This window comes from Hydractinia symbiolongicarpus, chromosome 4 (assembly GCF_029227915.1).
Source record: "Hydractinia symbiolongicarpus strain clone_291-10 chromosome 4, HSymV2.1, whole genome shotgun sequence".
NCBI classification, from domain to species: Eukaryota; Metazoa; Cnidaria; class Hydrozoa; order Anthoathecata; family Hydractiniidae; genus Hydractinia; species Hydractinia symbiolongicarpus.
This window is the reverse complement of record NC_079878.1, coordinates 30,308,864-30,322,527: the sequence shown is the minus strand read 5'-3', so window position 1 is coordinate 30,322,527 and position 13,664 is coordinate 30,308,864.

Sequence of the window (13,664 nt, the reverse complement as noted above, 5' to 3'; positions counted from 1 at the left end):
GAGCCCGGGATTTACGGGAAATCGCGGGTTTTCGTTTGCCGGCGATTAAACTTCTTTTATTCAGCGTCTCATCAAAAATGAAAACATTTTTGAAAACTACAAGTCTCATCCGTTTTAGTGGTGAAAAAATAATTTAAAAAATCATTCTGGAAATGAGTTTACTCCCTGTGTATTTTCTTTGTATACTTTTGACTATACGGGCCGAGTCCAGGAATTACGGGAATTCGCGGGTTTTCGTTTGCCGGCGATTAAACATCTTTTATTCAGCGTCTCATCAAAAATGAAAACATTTTTGAAAACTACAAGTCTTGTGCGTTTTAGTGGTGAAAAGATAATTTAAAAAATCGTTCTGGAAATGAGTTTACTCGCAGGGTACTTTCTTTGTATACTTTTGACTATACGGGCCGAGTCCGGGATTTACGGGAAATCGCGGGTTTTCGTTTGCCGGCGATTAAACTTCTTTTATTCAGCGTCTCATCAAAAATGAAAACATTTTTGAAAACTACAAGTCTCATACGTTTTAGTGGTGAAAAAATAATTTAAAAAATCGTTCGGGAAATGAGTTTACTTCCTGGATATTTTCTTTGTATACTTTTGACTATACGAGCCAAGCACGGGATTTACGGGAAATCGCGGGTTTTCGTTTGCCGGCGATTAAACTTCTTTTATTCAGCGTCTCATCAAAAATGAAAACATTTTTGAAAACTACAAGTCTCATGCGTTTTAGTGGTGAAAAAATAATTTAAAAAATCGTTCGGGAAATGAGTTTACTCACAGGGTACTTTCTTTGTATACATTCGACTATACGGGCCAAGCCCGGGATTTACGGGAAATCGCGGGTTTTCGTTTGCTGGCGATTAAACTTCTTTCATTAAGCGTCTCATCAAAAATGAAAACATTCCTGAAAACTACAAGTCTCGTGCGTTTTAGTGGTGAAAAAATAATTAAAAAATCGTTCGGGAAATGAGTTTACTCCCTGGGTACTTTCTTTGTATACTTTTGACTATACGGACCGAGTCCGGGATTTACGGGAAGTTGCGGGTTTTCGTTTGCCGGCGATTAAACTTCTTTTATTCCGCGTCTCATCAAAAATGAAAACATTTTTGAAAACTACAAGTCTCATGCGTTTTAGTGGTGAAAAAATAATTTAAAACAACGTTCGGGAAATGAGTTTACTCACACGGTACTTTCTTTGTATACATTCGACTATACGGCCAAGCCCGGGATTTACGGGAAATCGCGGGTTTTCGTTTGCCGGCGATTAAACTTTTTTCATTAAGCGTCTCATCAAAAATGAAAACATTCCTGAAAACTACAAGTCTCATGCGTTTTAGTGGTGAAAAGATAATTTAAAAAATCGTTCTGGAAATGAGTTTACTCACAGGGTACTTTCTTTGTATATACTCGACTATACGGGTCAAGCACGGGATTTACGGGAAATCGCGGGTTTTCGTTTGCCGACGATTAAACTTCTTTTATTCAGCGTCTCATCAAAAATGAAAACATTTTTGAAAACTACAAGTCTCATGCGTTTTAGTGGTGAAAAAATAATTTAAAAAATCGTTCGGGAAATGGGTTTACTCACACGGTACTTTCTTTGTATACATTCGACTATACAGGCCAAGCCCGGGATTTACGGGAAATCGCGGGTTTTCGTTTGCCGGCGATTAAACTTCTTTCATTAAGCGTCTCATCAAAAATGAAAACATTCCTGAAAACTACAAGTCTCATGCGTTTTAGTGGTGAAAAAATAATTTAAAAAATCGTTCTGGAAATGAGTTTACTCACACGGTACTTTCTTTGTATACATTCGACTATACGGCCAAGCCCGGGATTTACGGGAAATCGCGGTTTTTCGTTTGCTGGCGATTAAACTTTTTTCATTAAGCGTCTCATCAAAAATGAAAACATTCCTGAAAACTACAAGTCTCATGCGTTTAAGTGGTGAAAAAATAATTTAAAAAATCGTTCGGAAAATAAGTTTACTTCCTGGGTACTTTGTTTGTATACTTTTGATTATACGGGCCTAGTCCGGGATTTACGGGAAATCGCGGGTTTTCGTTTGCCGGCGATTAAACTTCTTTTATTCAGCGTCTCATCAAAAATGAAAACATTTTTGAAAACTACAAGTCTCATCCGTTTTAGTGGTGAAAAAATAATTTAAAAAATCATTCTGGAAATGAGTTTACTCCCTGTGTATTTTCTTTGTATACTTTTGACTATACGAGCCAAGCACGGGATTTACGGGAAATCGCGCGTTTTCGTTTGCCGGCGATTAAACTTCTTTTATTCAGTGTCTCATCAAAAATGAAAACATTTTTGAAAACTACAAGTCTCATGCGTTTTAGTGGTGAAAAAATAATTTAAAAAATCGTTCGGGAAATGAGTTTACTCACAGGGTACTTTCTTTGTATACATTCGACTATACGGGCCAAGCCCGGGATTTACGGGAAATCGCGGGTTTTCGTTTGCCGGCGATTAAACTTCTTTCATTAAGCGTCTCATCAAAAATGAAAACATTCCAGAAAACTACAAGTCTCGTGCGTTTTAGTGGTGAAGAAATAATTAAAAAATCGTTCGGGAAATGAGTTTACTCCCTGGGTACTTTCTTTGTATACTTTTGACTATACGGACCGAGTCCGGGATTTACGGGAAGTTGCGGGTTTTCGTTTGCCGGCGATTAAACTTCTTTTATTCCGCGTCTCATCAAAAATGAAAACATTTTTGAAAACTACAAGTCTCATGCGTTTTAGTGGTGAAAAAATAATTTAAAACAACGTTCGGGAAATGAGTTTACTCACACGGTACTTTCTTTGTATACATTCGACTATACGGCCAAGCCCGGGATTTACGGGAAATCGCGGTTTTTCGTTTGCCGGCGATTAAACTTTTTTCATTAAGCGTCTCATCAAAAATAAAAACATTCCTGAAAACTACAAGTCTCATGCGTTTTAGTGGTGAAAAGATAATTTAAAAAATCGTTCTGGAAATGAGTTTACTCACAGGGTACTTTCTTTGTATATACTCGACTATACGGGTCAAGCACGGGATTTACGGGAAATCGCGGGTTTTCGTTTGCCGACGATTAAACTTCTTTTATTCAGCGTCTCATCAAAAATGAAAACATTTTTGAAAACTACAAGTCTCATGCGTTTTAGTGGTGAAAAAATAATTTAAAAAATCGTTTGGGAAATGATTTTACTCACACGGTACTTTCTTTGTATACATTCGACTATACGGCCAAGCCCGGGATTTACGGGAAATCGCGGTTTTTCGTTTGCTGGCGATTAAACTTTTTTCATTAAGCGTCTCATCAAAAATGAAAACATTCCTGAAAACTACAAGTCTCATGCGTTTAAGTGGTGAAAAAATAATTTAAAAAATCGTTCTGGAAATGAGTTTACTCACACGGTACTTTCTTGGTATACATTCGACTATACAGGCCAAGCCCGGGATTTACGGGAAATCGCGGGTTTTCGTTTGCCGGCGATTAAACTTCTTTCATTAAGCGTCTCATCAAAAATGAAAACATTCCTGAGAACTACAAGTCTCATGCGTTTTAGTGGTGAAAAAATAATTTAAAAAATCGTTCTGGAAATGAGTTTACTCACACGGTACTTTCTTTGTATACATTCGACTATACGGCCAAGCCCGGGATTTACGGTAAATCGCGGTTTTTCGTTTGCTGGCGATTAAACTTTTTTCATTAAGCGTCTCATCAAAAATGAAAACATTCCTGAAAACTACAAGTCTCATGCGTTTAAGTGGTGAAAAAATAATTTAAAAAATCGTTCGGAAAATAAGTTTACTTCCTGGGTACTTTGTTTGTATACTTTTGACTATACGGGCCTAGTCCGGGATTTACGGGAAATCGCGGGTTTTCGTTTGCCGGCGATTAAACTTCTTTTATTCAGCGTCTCATCAAAAATGAAAACATTTTTAAAAACTACAAGTCTCATCCGTTTTAGTGGTGAAAAAATAATTTAAAAAATCATTCTGGAAATGAGTTTACTCCCTGTGTATTTTCTTTGTATACTTTTGACTATACGAGCCAAGCACGGGATTTACGGGAAATCGCGCGTTTTCGTTTGCCGGCGATTAAACTTCTTTTATTCAGTGTCTCATCAAAAATGAAAACATTTTTGAAAACTACAAGTCTCATGCGTTTTAGTGGTGAAAAAATAATTTAAAAAATCGTTCGGAAAATGAGTTTACTCACAGGGTACTTTCTTTGTATACATTCGACTATACGGGCCAAGCCCGGGATTTACGGGAAATCGCGGGTTTTCGTTTGCCGGCGATTAAACTTCTTTCATTAAGCGTCTCATCAAAAATGAAAACATTCCAGAAAACTACAAGTCTCGTGCGTTTTAGTGGTGAAAAAATAATTAAAAAATCGTTCGGGAAATGAGTTTACTCCCTGGGTACTTTCTTTGTATACTTTTGACTATACGGACCGAGTCCGGGATTTACGGGAAGTTGCGGGTTTTCGTTTGCCGGCGATTAAACTTCTTTTATTCCGCGTCTCATCAAAAATGAAAACATTTTTGAAATCTACAAGTCTCATGCGTTTTAGTGGTGAAAAAATAATTTAAAACAACGTTCGGGAAATGAGTTTACTCACACGGTACTTTCTTTGTATACATTCGACTATACGGCCAAGCCCGGGATTTACGGGAAATCGCGGTTTTTCGTTTGCCGGCGATTAAACTTTTTTCATTAAGCGTCTCATCAAAAATAAAAACATTCCTGAAAACTACAAGTCTCATGCGTTTTAGTGGTGAAAAGATAATTTAAAAAATCGTTCTGGAAATGAGTTTACTCACAGGGTACTTTCTTTGTATATACTCGACTATACGGGTCAAGCACGGGATTTACGGGAAATCGCGGGTTTTCGTTTGCCGACGATTAAACTTCTTTTATTCAGCGTCTCATCAAAAATGAAAACATTTTTGAAAACTACAAGTCTCATGCGTTTTAGTGGTGAAAAAATAATTTAAAAAATCGTTTTTGAAATGAGTTTACTCACACGGTACTTTCTTTGTATACATTCGACTATACGGCCAAGCCCGGGATTTACGGGAAATCGCGGTTTTTCGTTTGCTGGCGATTAAACTTTTTTCATTAAGCGTCTCATCAAAAATGAAAACATTCCTGAAAACTACAAGTCTCATGCGTTTAAGTGGTGAAAAAATAATTTAAAAAATCGTTCGGAAAATAAGTTTACTTCCTGGGTACTTTGTTTGTATACTTTTGATTATACGGGCCTAGTCCGGGATTTACGGGAAATCGCGGGTTTTCGTTTGCCGGCGATTAAACTTCTTTTATTCAGCGTCTCATCAAAAATGAAAACATTTTTAAAAACTACAAGTCTCATCCGTTTTAGTGGTGAAAAAATAATTTAAAAAATCATTCTGGAAATGAGTTTACTCCCTGTGTATTTTCTTTGTATACTTTTGACTATACGAGCCAAGCACGGGATTTACGGGAAATCGCGCGTTTTCGTTTGCCGGCGATTAAACTTCTTTTATTCAGTGTCTCATCAAAAATGAAAACATTTTTGAAAACTACAAGTCTCATGCGTTTTAGTGGTGAAAAAATAATTTAAAAAATCGTTCGGGAAATGAGTTTACTCACACGGTACTTTCTTTGTATACATTCGACTATACGGCCAAGCCCGGGATTTACGGGAAATCGCGGTTTTTCGTTTGCTGGCGATTAAACTTTTTTCATTAAGCGTCTCATCAAAAATGAAAACATTCCTGAAAACTACAAGTCTCATGCGTTTAAGTGGTGAAAAAATAATTTAAAAAATCGTTCGGAAAATAAGTTTACTTCCTGGGTACTTTGTTTGTATACTTTTGATTATACGGGCCTAGTCCGGGATTTACGGGAAATCGCGGGTTTTCGTTTGCCGGCGATTAAACTTCTTTTATTCAGCGTCTCATCAAAAATGAAAACATTTTTAAAAACTACAAGTCTCATCCGTTTTAGTGGTGAAAAAATAATTTAAAAAATCATTCTGGAAATGAGTTTACTCCCTGTGTATTTTCTTTGTATACTTTTGACTATACGAGCCAAGCACGGGATTTACGGGAAATCGCGCGTTTTCGTTTGCCGGCGATTAAACTTCTTTTATTCAGTGTCTCATCAAAAATGAAAACATTTTTGAAAACTACAAGTCTCATGCGTTTTAGTGGTGAAAAAATAATTTAAAAAATCGTTCGGGAAATGAGTTTACTCACAGGGTACTTTCTTTGTATACATTCGACTATATGGGCCAAGCCCGGGATTTACGGGAAATCGCGGGTTTTCGTTTGCCGGCGATTAAACTTCTTTCATTAAGCGTCTCATCAAAAATGAAAACATTCCAGAAAACTACAAGTCTCGTGCGTTTTAGTGGTGAAAAAATAATTAAAAAATCGTTCGGGAAATGAGTTTACTCCCTGGGTACTTTCTTTGTATACTTTTGACTATACGGACCGAGTCCGGGATTTACGGGAAGTTGCGGGTTTTCGTTTGCCGGCGATTAAACTTCTTTTATTCCGCGTCTCATCAAAAATGAAAACATTTTTGAAAACTACAAGTCTCATGCGTTTTAGTGGTGAAAAAATAATTTAAAACAACGTTCGGGAAATGAGTTTACTCACACGGTACTTTCTTTGTATACATTCGACTAAACGGCCAAGCCCGGGATTTACGGGAAATCGCGGTTTTTCGTTTGCCGGCGATTAAACTTTTTTCATTAAGCGTCTCATCAAAAATAAAAGCATTCCTGAAAACTACAAGTCTCATGCGTTTTAGTGGTGAAAAGATAATTTAAAAAATCGTTCTGGAAATGAGTTTACTCACAGGGTACTTTCTTTGTATATACTCGACTATACGGGTCAAGCACGGGATTTACAGGAAATCGCGGGTTTTCGTTTGCCGACGATTAAACTTCTTTTATTCAGCGTCTCATCAAAAATGAAAACATTTTTGAAAACTACAAGTCTCATGCGTTTTAGTGGTGAAAAAATAATTTAAAAAATCGTTTGGGAAATGAGTTTACTCACACGGTACTTTCTTTGTATACATTCGACTATACGGCCAAGCCCGGGATTTACGGGAAATCGCGGTTTTTCGTTTGCTGGCGATTAAACTTTTTTCATTAAGCGTCTCATCAAAAATGAAAACATTCCTGAAAACTACAAGTCTCATGCGTTTAAGTGGTGAAAAAATAATTTAAAAAATCGTTCGGAAAATAAGTTTACTTCCTGGGTACTTTGTTTGTATACTTTTGATTATACGGGCCTAGTCCGGGATTTACGGGAAATCGCGGGTTTTCGTTTGCCGGCGATTAAACTTCTTTTATTCAGCGTCTCATCAAAAATGAAAACATTTTTGAAAACTACAAGTCTCATCCGTTTTAGTGGTGAAAAAATAATTTAAAAAATCATTCTGGAAATGAGTTTACTCCCTGTGTATTTTCTTTGTATACTTTTGACTATACGAGCCAAGCACGGGATTTACGGGAAATCGCGCGTTTTCGTTTGCCGGCGATTAAACTTCTTTTATTCAGTGTCTCATCAAAAATGAAAACATTTTTGAAAACTACAAGTCTCATGCGTTTTAGTGGTGAAAAAATAATTTAAAAAATCGTTCGGGAAATGAGTTTACTCACAGGGTACTTTCTTTGTATACATTCGACTATACGGGCCAAGCCCGGGATTTACGGGAAATCGCGGGTTTTCGTTTGCCGGCGATTAAACTTCTTTCATTAAGCGTCTCATCAAAAATGAAAACATTCCAGAAAACTACAAGTCTCGTGCGTTTTAGTGGTGAAAAAATAATTAAAATTCGTTCGGGAAATGAGTTTACTCACAGGGTACTTTCTTTGTATATACTCGACTATACGGGTCAAGCACGGGATTTACGGGAAATCGCGGGTTTTCGTTTGCCGACGATTAAACTTCTTTTATTCAGCGTCTCATCAAAAATGAAAACATTTTTGAAAACTACAAGTCTCATGCGTTTTAGTGGTGAAAAAATAATTTAAAAAATCGTTCGGGAAATGAGTTTACTCACACGGTACTTTCTTTGTATACATTCGACTATACGGGCCAAGCCCGGGATTTACGGGAAATCGCGGGTTTTCGTTTGCCGGCGATTAAACTTCTTTCATTAAGCGTCTCATCAAAAATGAAAACATTCCAGAAAACTACAAGTCTCGTGCGTTTTAGTGGTGAAAAAATAATTAAAAATTCGTTCGGGAAATGAGTTTACTCACAGGGTACTTTCTTTGTATATACTCGACTATACGGGTCAAGCACGGGATTTACGGGAAATCGCGGGTTTTCGTTTGCCGACGATTAAACTTCTTTTATTCAGCGTCTCATCAAAAATGAAAACATTTTTGAAAACTACAAGTCTCATGCGTTTTAGTGGTGAAAAAATAATTTAAAAAATCATTCTGGAAATGAGTTTACTCCCTGTGTATTTTCTTTGTATACTTTTGACTATACGAGCCAAGCACGGGATTTACGGGAAATCGCGCGTTTTCGTTTGCCGGCGATTAAACTTCTTTTATTCAGTGTCTCATCAAAAATGAAAACATTTTTGAAAACTACAAGTCTCATGCGTTTTAGTGGTGAAAAAATAATTTAAAAAATCGTTCGGGAAATGAGTTTACTCACAGGGTACTTTCTTTGTATACATTCGACTATACGGGCCAAGCCCGGGATTTACGGGAAATCGCGGGTTTTCGTTTGCCGGCGATTAAACTTCTTTCATTAAGCGTCTCATCAAAAATGAAAACATTCCAGAAAACTACAAGTCTCGTGCGTTTTAGTGGTGAAAAAATAATTAAAAATTCGTTCGGGAAATGAGTTTACTCACAGGGTACTTTCTTTGTATATACTCGACTATACGGGTCAAGCACGGGATTTACGGGAAATCGCGGGTTTTCGTTTGCCGACGATTAAACTTCTTTTATTCAGCGTCTCATCAAAAATGAAAACATTTTTGAAAACTACAAGTCTCATGCGTTTTAGTGGTGAAAAAATAATTTAAAAAATCGTTCGGGAAATGAGTTTACTCACACGGTACTTTCTTTGTATACATTCGACTATACGGGCCAAGCCCGGGATTTACGGGAAATCGCGTGTTTTCGTTTGCCGGCGATTAAACTTCTTTCATTAAGCGTCTCATCAAAAATGAAAACATTCCTGAAAACTACAAGTCTCATGCGTTTTAGTGGTGAAAAAATAATTTAAAAAATCGTTCGGAAAATAAGTTTACTTCCTGGGTACTTTGTTTGTATACTTTTGATTATACGGGCCGAGTCCGGGATTTACGGGAAATCGCGGGTTTTCGTTTGCAGGCGATTAAACTTCTTTTATTCAGCGTCTCATCAAAAATGAAAACATTTTTGAAAACTACAAGTCTCATCCGTTTTAGTGGTGAAAAAATAATTTAAAAAATCATTCTGGAAATGAGTTTACTCCCTGTGTATTTTCTTTGTATACTTTTGACTATACGGGCCGAGTCCAGGAATTACGGGAATTCGCGGGTTTTCGTTTGCCGGCGATTAAACATCTTTTATTCAGCGTCTCATCAAAAATGAAAACATTTTTGAAAACTACAAGTCTTGTGCGTTTTAGTGGTGAAAAGATAATTTAAAAAATCGTTCTGGAAATGAGTTTACTCGCAGGGTACTTTCTTTGTATACTTTTGACTATACGGGCCGAGTCCGGGATTTACGGGAAATCGCGGGTTTTCGTTTGCCGGCGATTAAACTTCTTTTATTCAGCGTCTCATCAAAAATGAAAACATTTTTGAAAACTACAAGTCTCATACGTTTTAGTGGTGAAAAAATAATTTAAAAAATCGTTCGGGAAATGAGTTTACTCCCTGGGTATTTTCTTTGTATACTTTTGACTATACGAGCCAAGCACGGGATTTACGGGAAATCGCGGGTTTTTGTTTGCCGGCGATTAAACTTCTTTTATTCAGCGTCTCATCAAAAATGAAAACATTTTTGAAAACTACAAGTCTCATGCGTTTTAGTGGTGAAAAAATAATTTAAAAAATCGTTCGGGAAATGAGTTTACTCACAGGGTACTTTCTTTGTATACATTCGACTATACGGGCCAAGCCCGGGATTTACGGGAAATCGCGGGTTTTCGTTTGCCGGCGATTAAACTTCTTTCATTAAGCGTCTCATCAAAAATGAAAACATTCCTGAAAACTACAAGTCTCGTGCGTTTTAGTGGTGAAAAAATAATTAAAAAATCGTTCGGGAAATGAGTTTACTCCCTGGGTACTTTCTTTGTATACTTTTGACTATACGGACCGAGTCCGGAATTTACGGGAAGTTGCGGGTTTTCGTTTGCCGGCGATTAAACATCTTTTATTCATCGTCTCATCAAAAATGAAAACATTTTTGAAAACTAAAAGTCTCAAGCGTTTTAGTGGTGAAAAGATAATTTAAAAAATCGTTCTGGAAATGAGTTTACTCCCTGGGTATTTTTTTGTATACTTTTGACTATACGGGCCGAGTGCGGGATTTACGGGAATTCGCGGGTTTTCGTTTGCCGGCGATTAAACTTCCTTTATTCAGCGTCTCATCAAAAAATGAAAACATTTTTGTAAACTACAAGTCTCGTGCGTTTTAGTGGTGAAAAGATAATTTAAAAAATCGTTCTTGAAATGAGTTTACTCGCAGGGTACTTTCTTTGTATACTTTTGACTATACGGGCCGAGCCCGGGATTTACGGGAAATCGCGGGTTTTCGTTTGCCGGCGATTAAACTTCTTTTATTCAGCGTCTCATCAAAAATGAAAACATTTTTGAAAACTACAAGTCTCATCCGTTTTAGTGGTGAAAAAATAATTTAAAAAATCATTCTGGAAATGAGTTTACTCCCTGTGTATTTTCTTTGTATACTTTTGACTATACGGGCCGAGTCCAGGAATTACGGGAATTCGCGGGTTTTCGTTTGCCGGCGATTAAACTTCTTTTATTCAGCGTTTTATCAAAAATAAAAACATTTTTGAAAACTACAAGTCTCATACGTTTTAGTGGTGAAAAATTAATTCAAAAAATCGTTCGGGAAATGAGTTTACTCCCTGGGTATTTTCTTTGTATACTTTTGACTATACGGGCCGAGTCCGGGATTTACGGGAAATCGCGGGTTTTGGTTTGCCGGCGATTAAACTTCTTTTATTCCGCGTCTCATCAAAATGAAAACATTTTTGAAAACTACAAATCTCATGCATTTTAGTGGTGAAAAAATAATTTAAAACAACGTTCGGGAAATGAGTTTACTCACACGCTACTTTCTTTGTATACATTCGACTATACGGCCAAGCCCGGGATTTACGGGAAATCGCGGTTTTTCGTTTGCCGGCGATTAAACTTTTTTCATTAAGCGTCTCATCAAAAATGAAAACATTCCTGAAAACTACAAGTCTCATCCGTTTTAGTGGTGAAAAAATAATTTAAAAAATCATTCTGGAAATGAGTTTACTCCCTGTGTATTTTCTTTGTATACTTTTGACTATACGGGCCGAGTCCGTGATTTACGGGAATTCGCGGGTTTTCGTTTGCCGGCGATTAAACTTCTTTTATTCAGCGTTTTATCAAAAATAAAAACATTTTTGAAAACTACAAGTCTCATACGTTTTAGTGGTGAAAAATTAATTCAAAAAATCGTTCGGGAAATGAGTTTACTCCCTGGGTATTTTCTTTGTATACTTTTGACTATACGGGCCGAGTCCGGGATTTACGGGAAATCGCGGGTTTTGGTTTGCCGGCGATTAAACTTCTTTTATTCCGCGTCTCATCAAAATAAAAACATTTTTGAAAACTACAAATCTCATGCATTTTAGTGGTGAAAAAATAATTTAAAAAATCGTTCAGGAAATGAGTTTACTCCCTGGGTATTTTTTTTGTATACTTTTGACTATACGGGCCGAGTCTGAGATTTACGGGAAATCGCGGGTTTTCGTTTGCCGGCGATTAAACTTCTTTCATTAAGCGTCTCATCAAAAATGAAAACATTCCTGAAAACTGCAAGTCTCATGCGTTTTAGTGGTAAAAAAATAATTTAAAAAATCGTTCGGGAAATGAGTTTACTTCCTGGGTACTTTATTTGTATACTTTTGACTATACGGGCCGAGTCCGGGATTTACGGGAAATCGCGGGTTTTCGTTTGCCGGCGATTAAACATCTTTTATTCATCGTCTAATCAAAAATGAAAACATTTTTGAAAACTACAAGTCTCATGCATTTTAGTGGTGAAAAAATAATTTAAAAAATCGTTCAGGAAATGAGTTTACTCCCTGGGTATTTTTTTTGTATACTTTTGACTATACGGGCCGAATCTGAGATTTACGGGAAATCGCGGGTTTTCGTTTGCCGGCGATTAAACTTCTTTTATTCCGCGTCTCATCAAAATGAAATCATTTTTGAAAACTACAAGTCTCATCCGTTTTAGTGGTGAAAAAATAATTTAAAAAATCATTCTGGAAATGAGTTTACTCCCTGTGTATTTTCTTTGTATACTTTTGACTATACGGGCCGAGTCCAGGAATTACGGGAATTCGCGGGTTTTCGTTTGCCGGCGATTAAACATCTTTTATTCAGCGTCTCATCAAAAATGAAAACATTTTCGAAAACTACAAGTCTCGTGCGTTTTAGTGGTGAAAAGATAATTTAAAAAATCGTTCTGGAAATGAGTTTACTGGCAGGGTACTTTCTTTGTATACTTTTGACTATACGGGCCGAGTCCGGGATTTACGGGAAATCGCGGGTTTTCGTTTGCCGGTGATTAAACTTCTTTTATTCAGCGTCTCATCAAAAATGAAAACATTTTTGAAAACTACAAGTCTCATACGTTTTAGTGGTGAAAAAATAATTTAAAAAATCGTCCGGGAAATGAGTTTACTCCGTGGGTATTTTCTTTGTATACTTTTGACTATACGAGCCAAGCACGGGATTTACGGGAAATCGCGGGTTTTCGTTTGCCGGCGATTAAACTTCTTTTATTCAGCGTCTCATCAAAAATGAAAACATTTTTGAAAACTACAAGTCTCATGCGTTTTAGTGGTGAAAAGATTATTTAAAAAATCGTTCTGGAAATGAGATTACTCCCTGGGTATTTTCTTTGTATACTTTTGACTATACGGGCCGAGTCCAGGAATTACGGGAATTCGCGGGTTTTCGTTTGCCGGCGATTAAACATCTTTTATTCAGCGTCTCATCAAAAATGAAAACATTTTTGAAAACTAAAAGTCTCGTGCGTTTTAGTGGTGAAAAGATAATTCAAAAAATCGTTCTGGAAATGAGTTTACTGGCAGGGTACTTTCTTTGTATACTTTTGACTATACGGGCCGAGTCCGGGATTTACGGGAAATCGCGGGTTTTCGTTTGCCGGTGATTAAACTTCTTTTATTCAGCGTCTCATCAAAAATGAAAACATTTTTGAAAACTACAAGTCTCATGCATTTTAGTGGTGAAAAAATAAATTAAAAAATCGTTCAGGAAATGAGTTTACTCCCTGGGTATTTTTTTTGTATACTTTTGACTATACGAGCCAAGCACGGGATTTACGGGAAATCGCGGGTTTTCGTTTGCCGGCGATTAAACTTCTTTTATTCAGCGTCTCATCAAAAATGAAAACA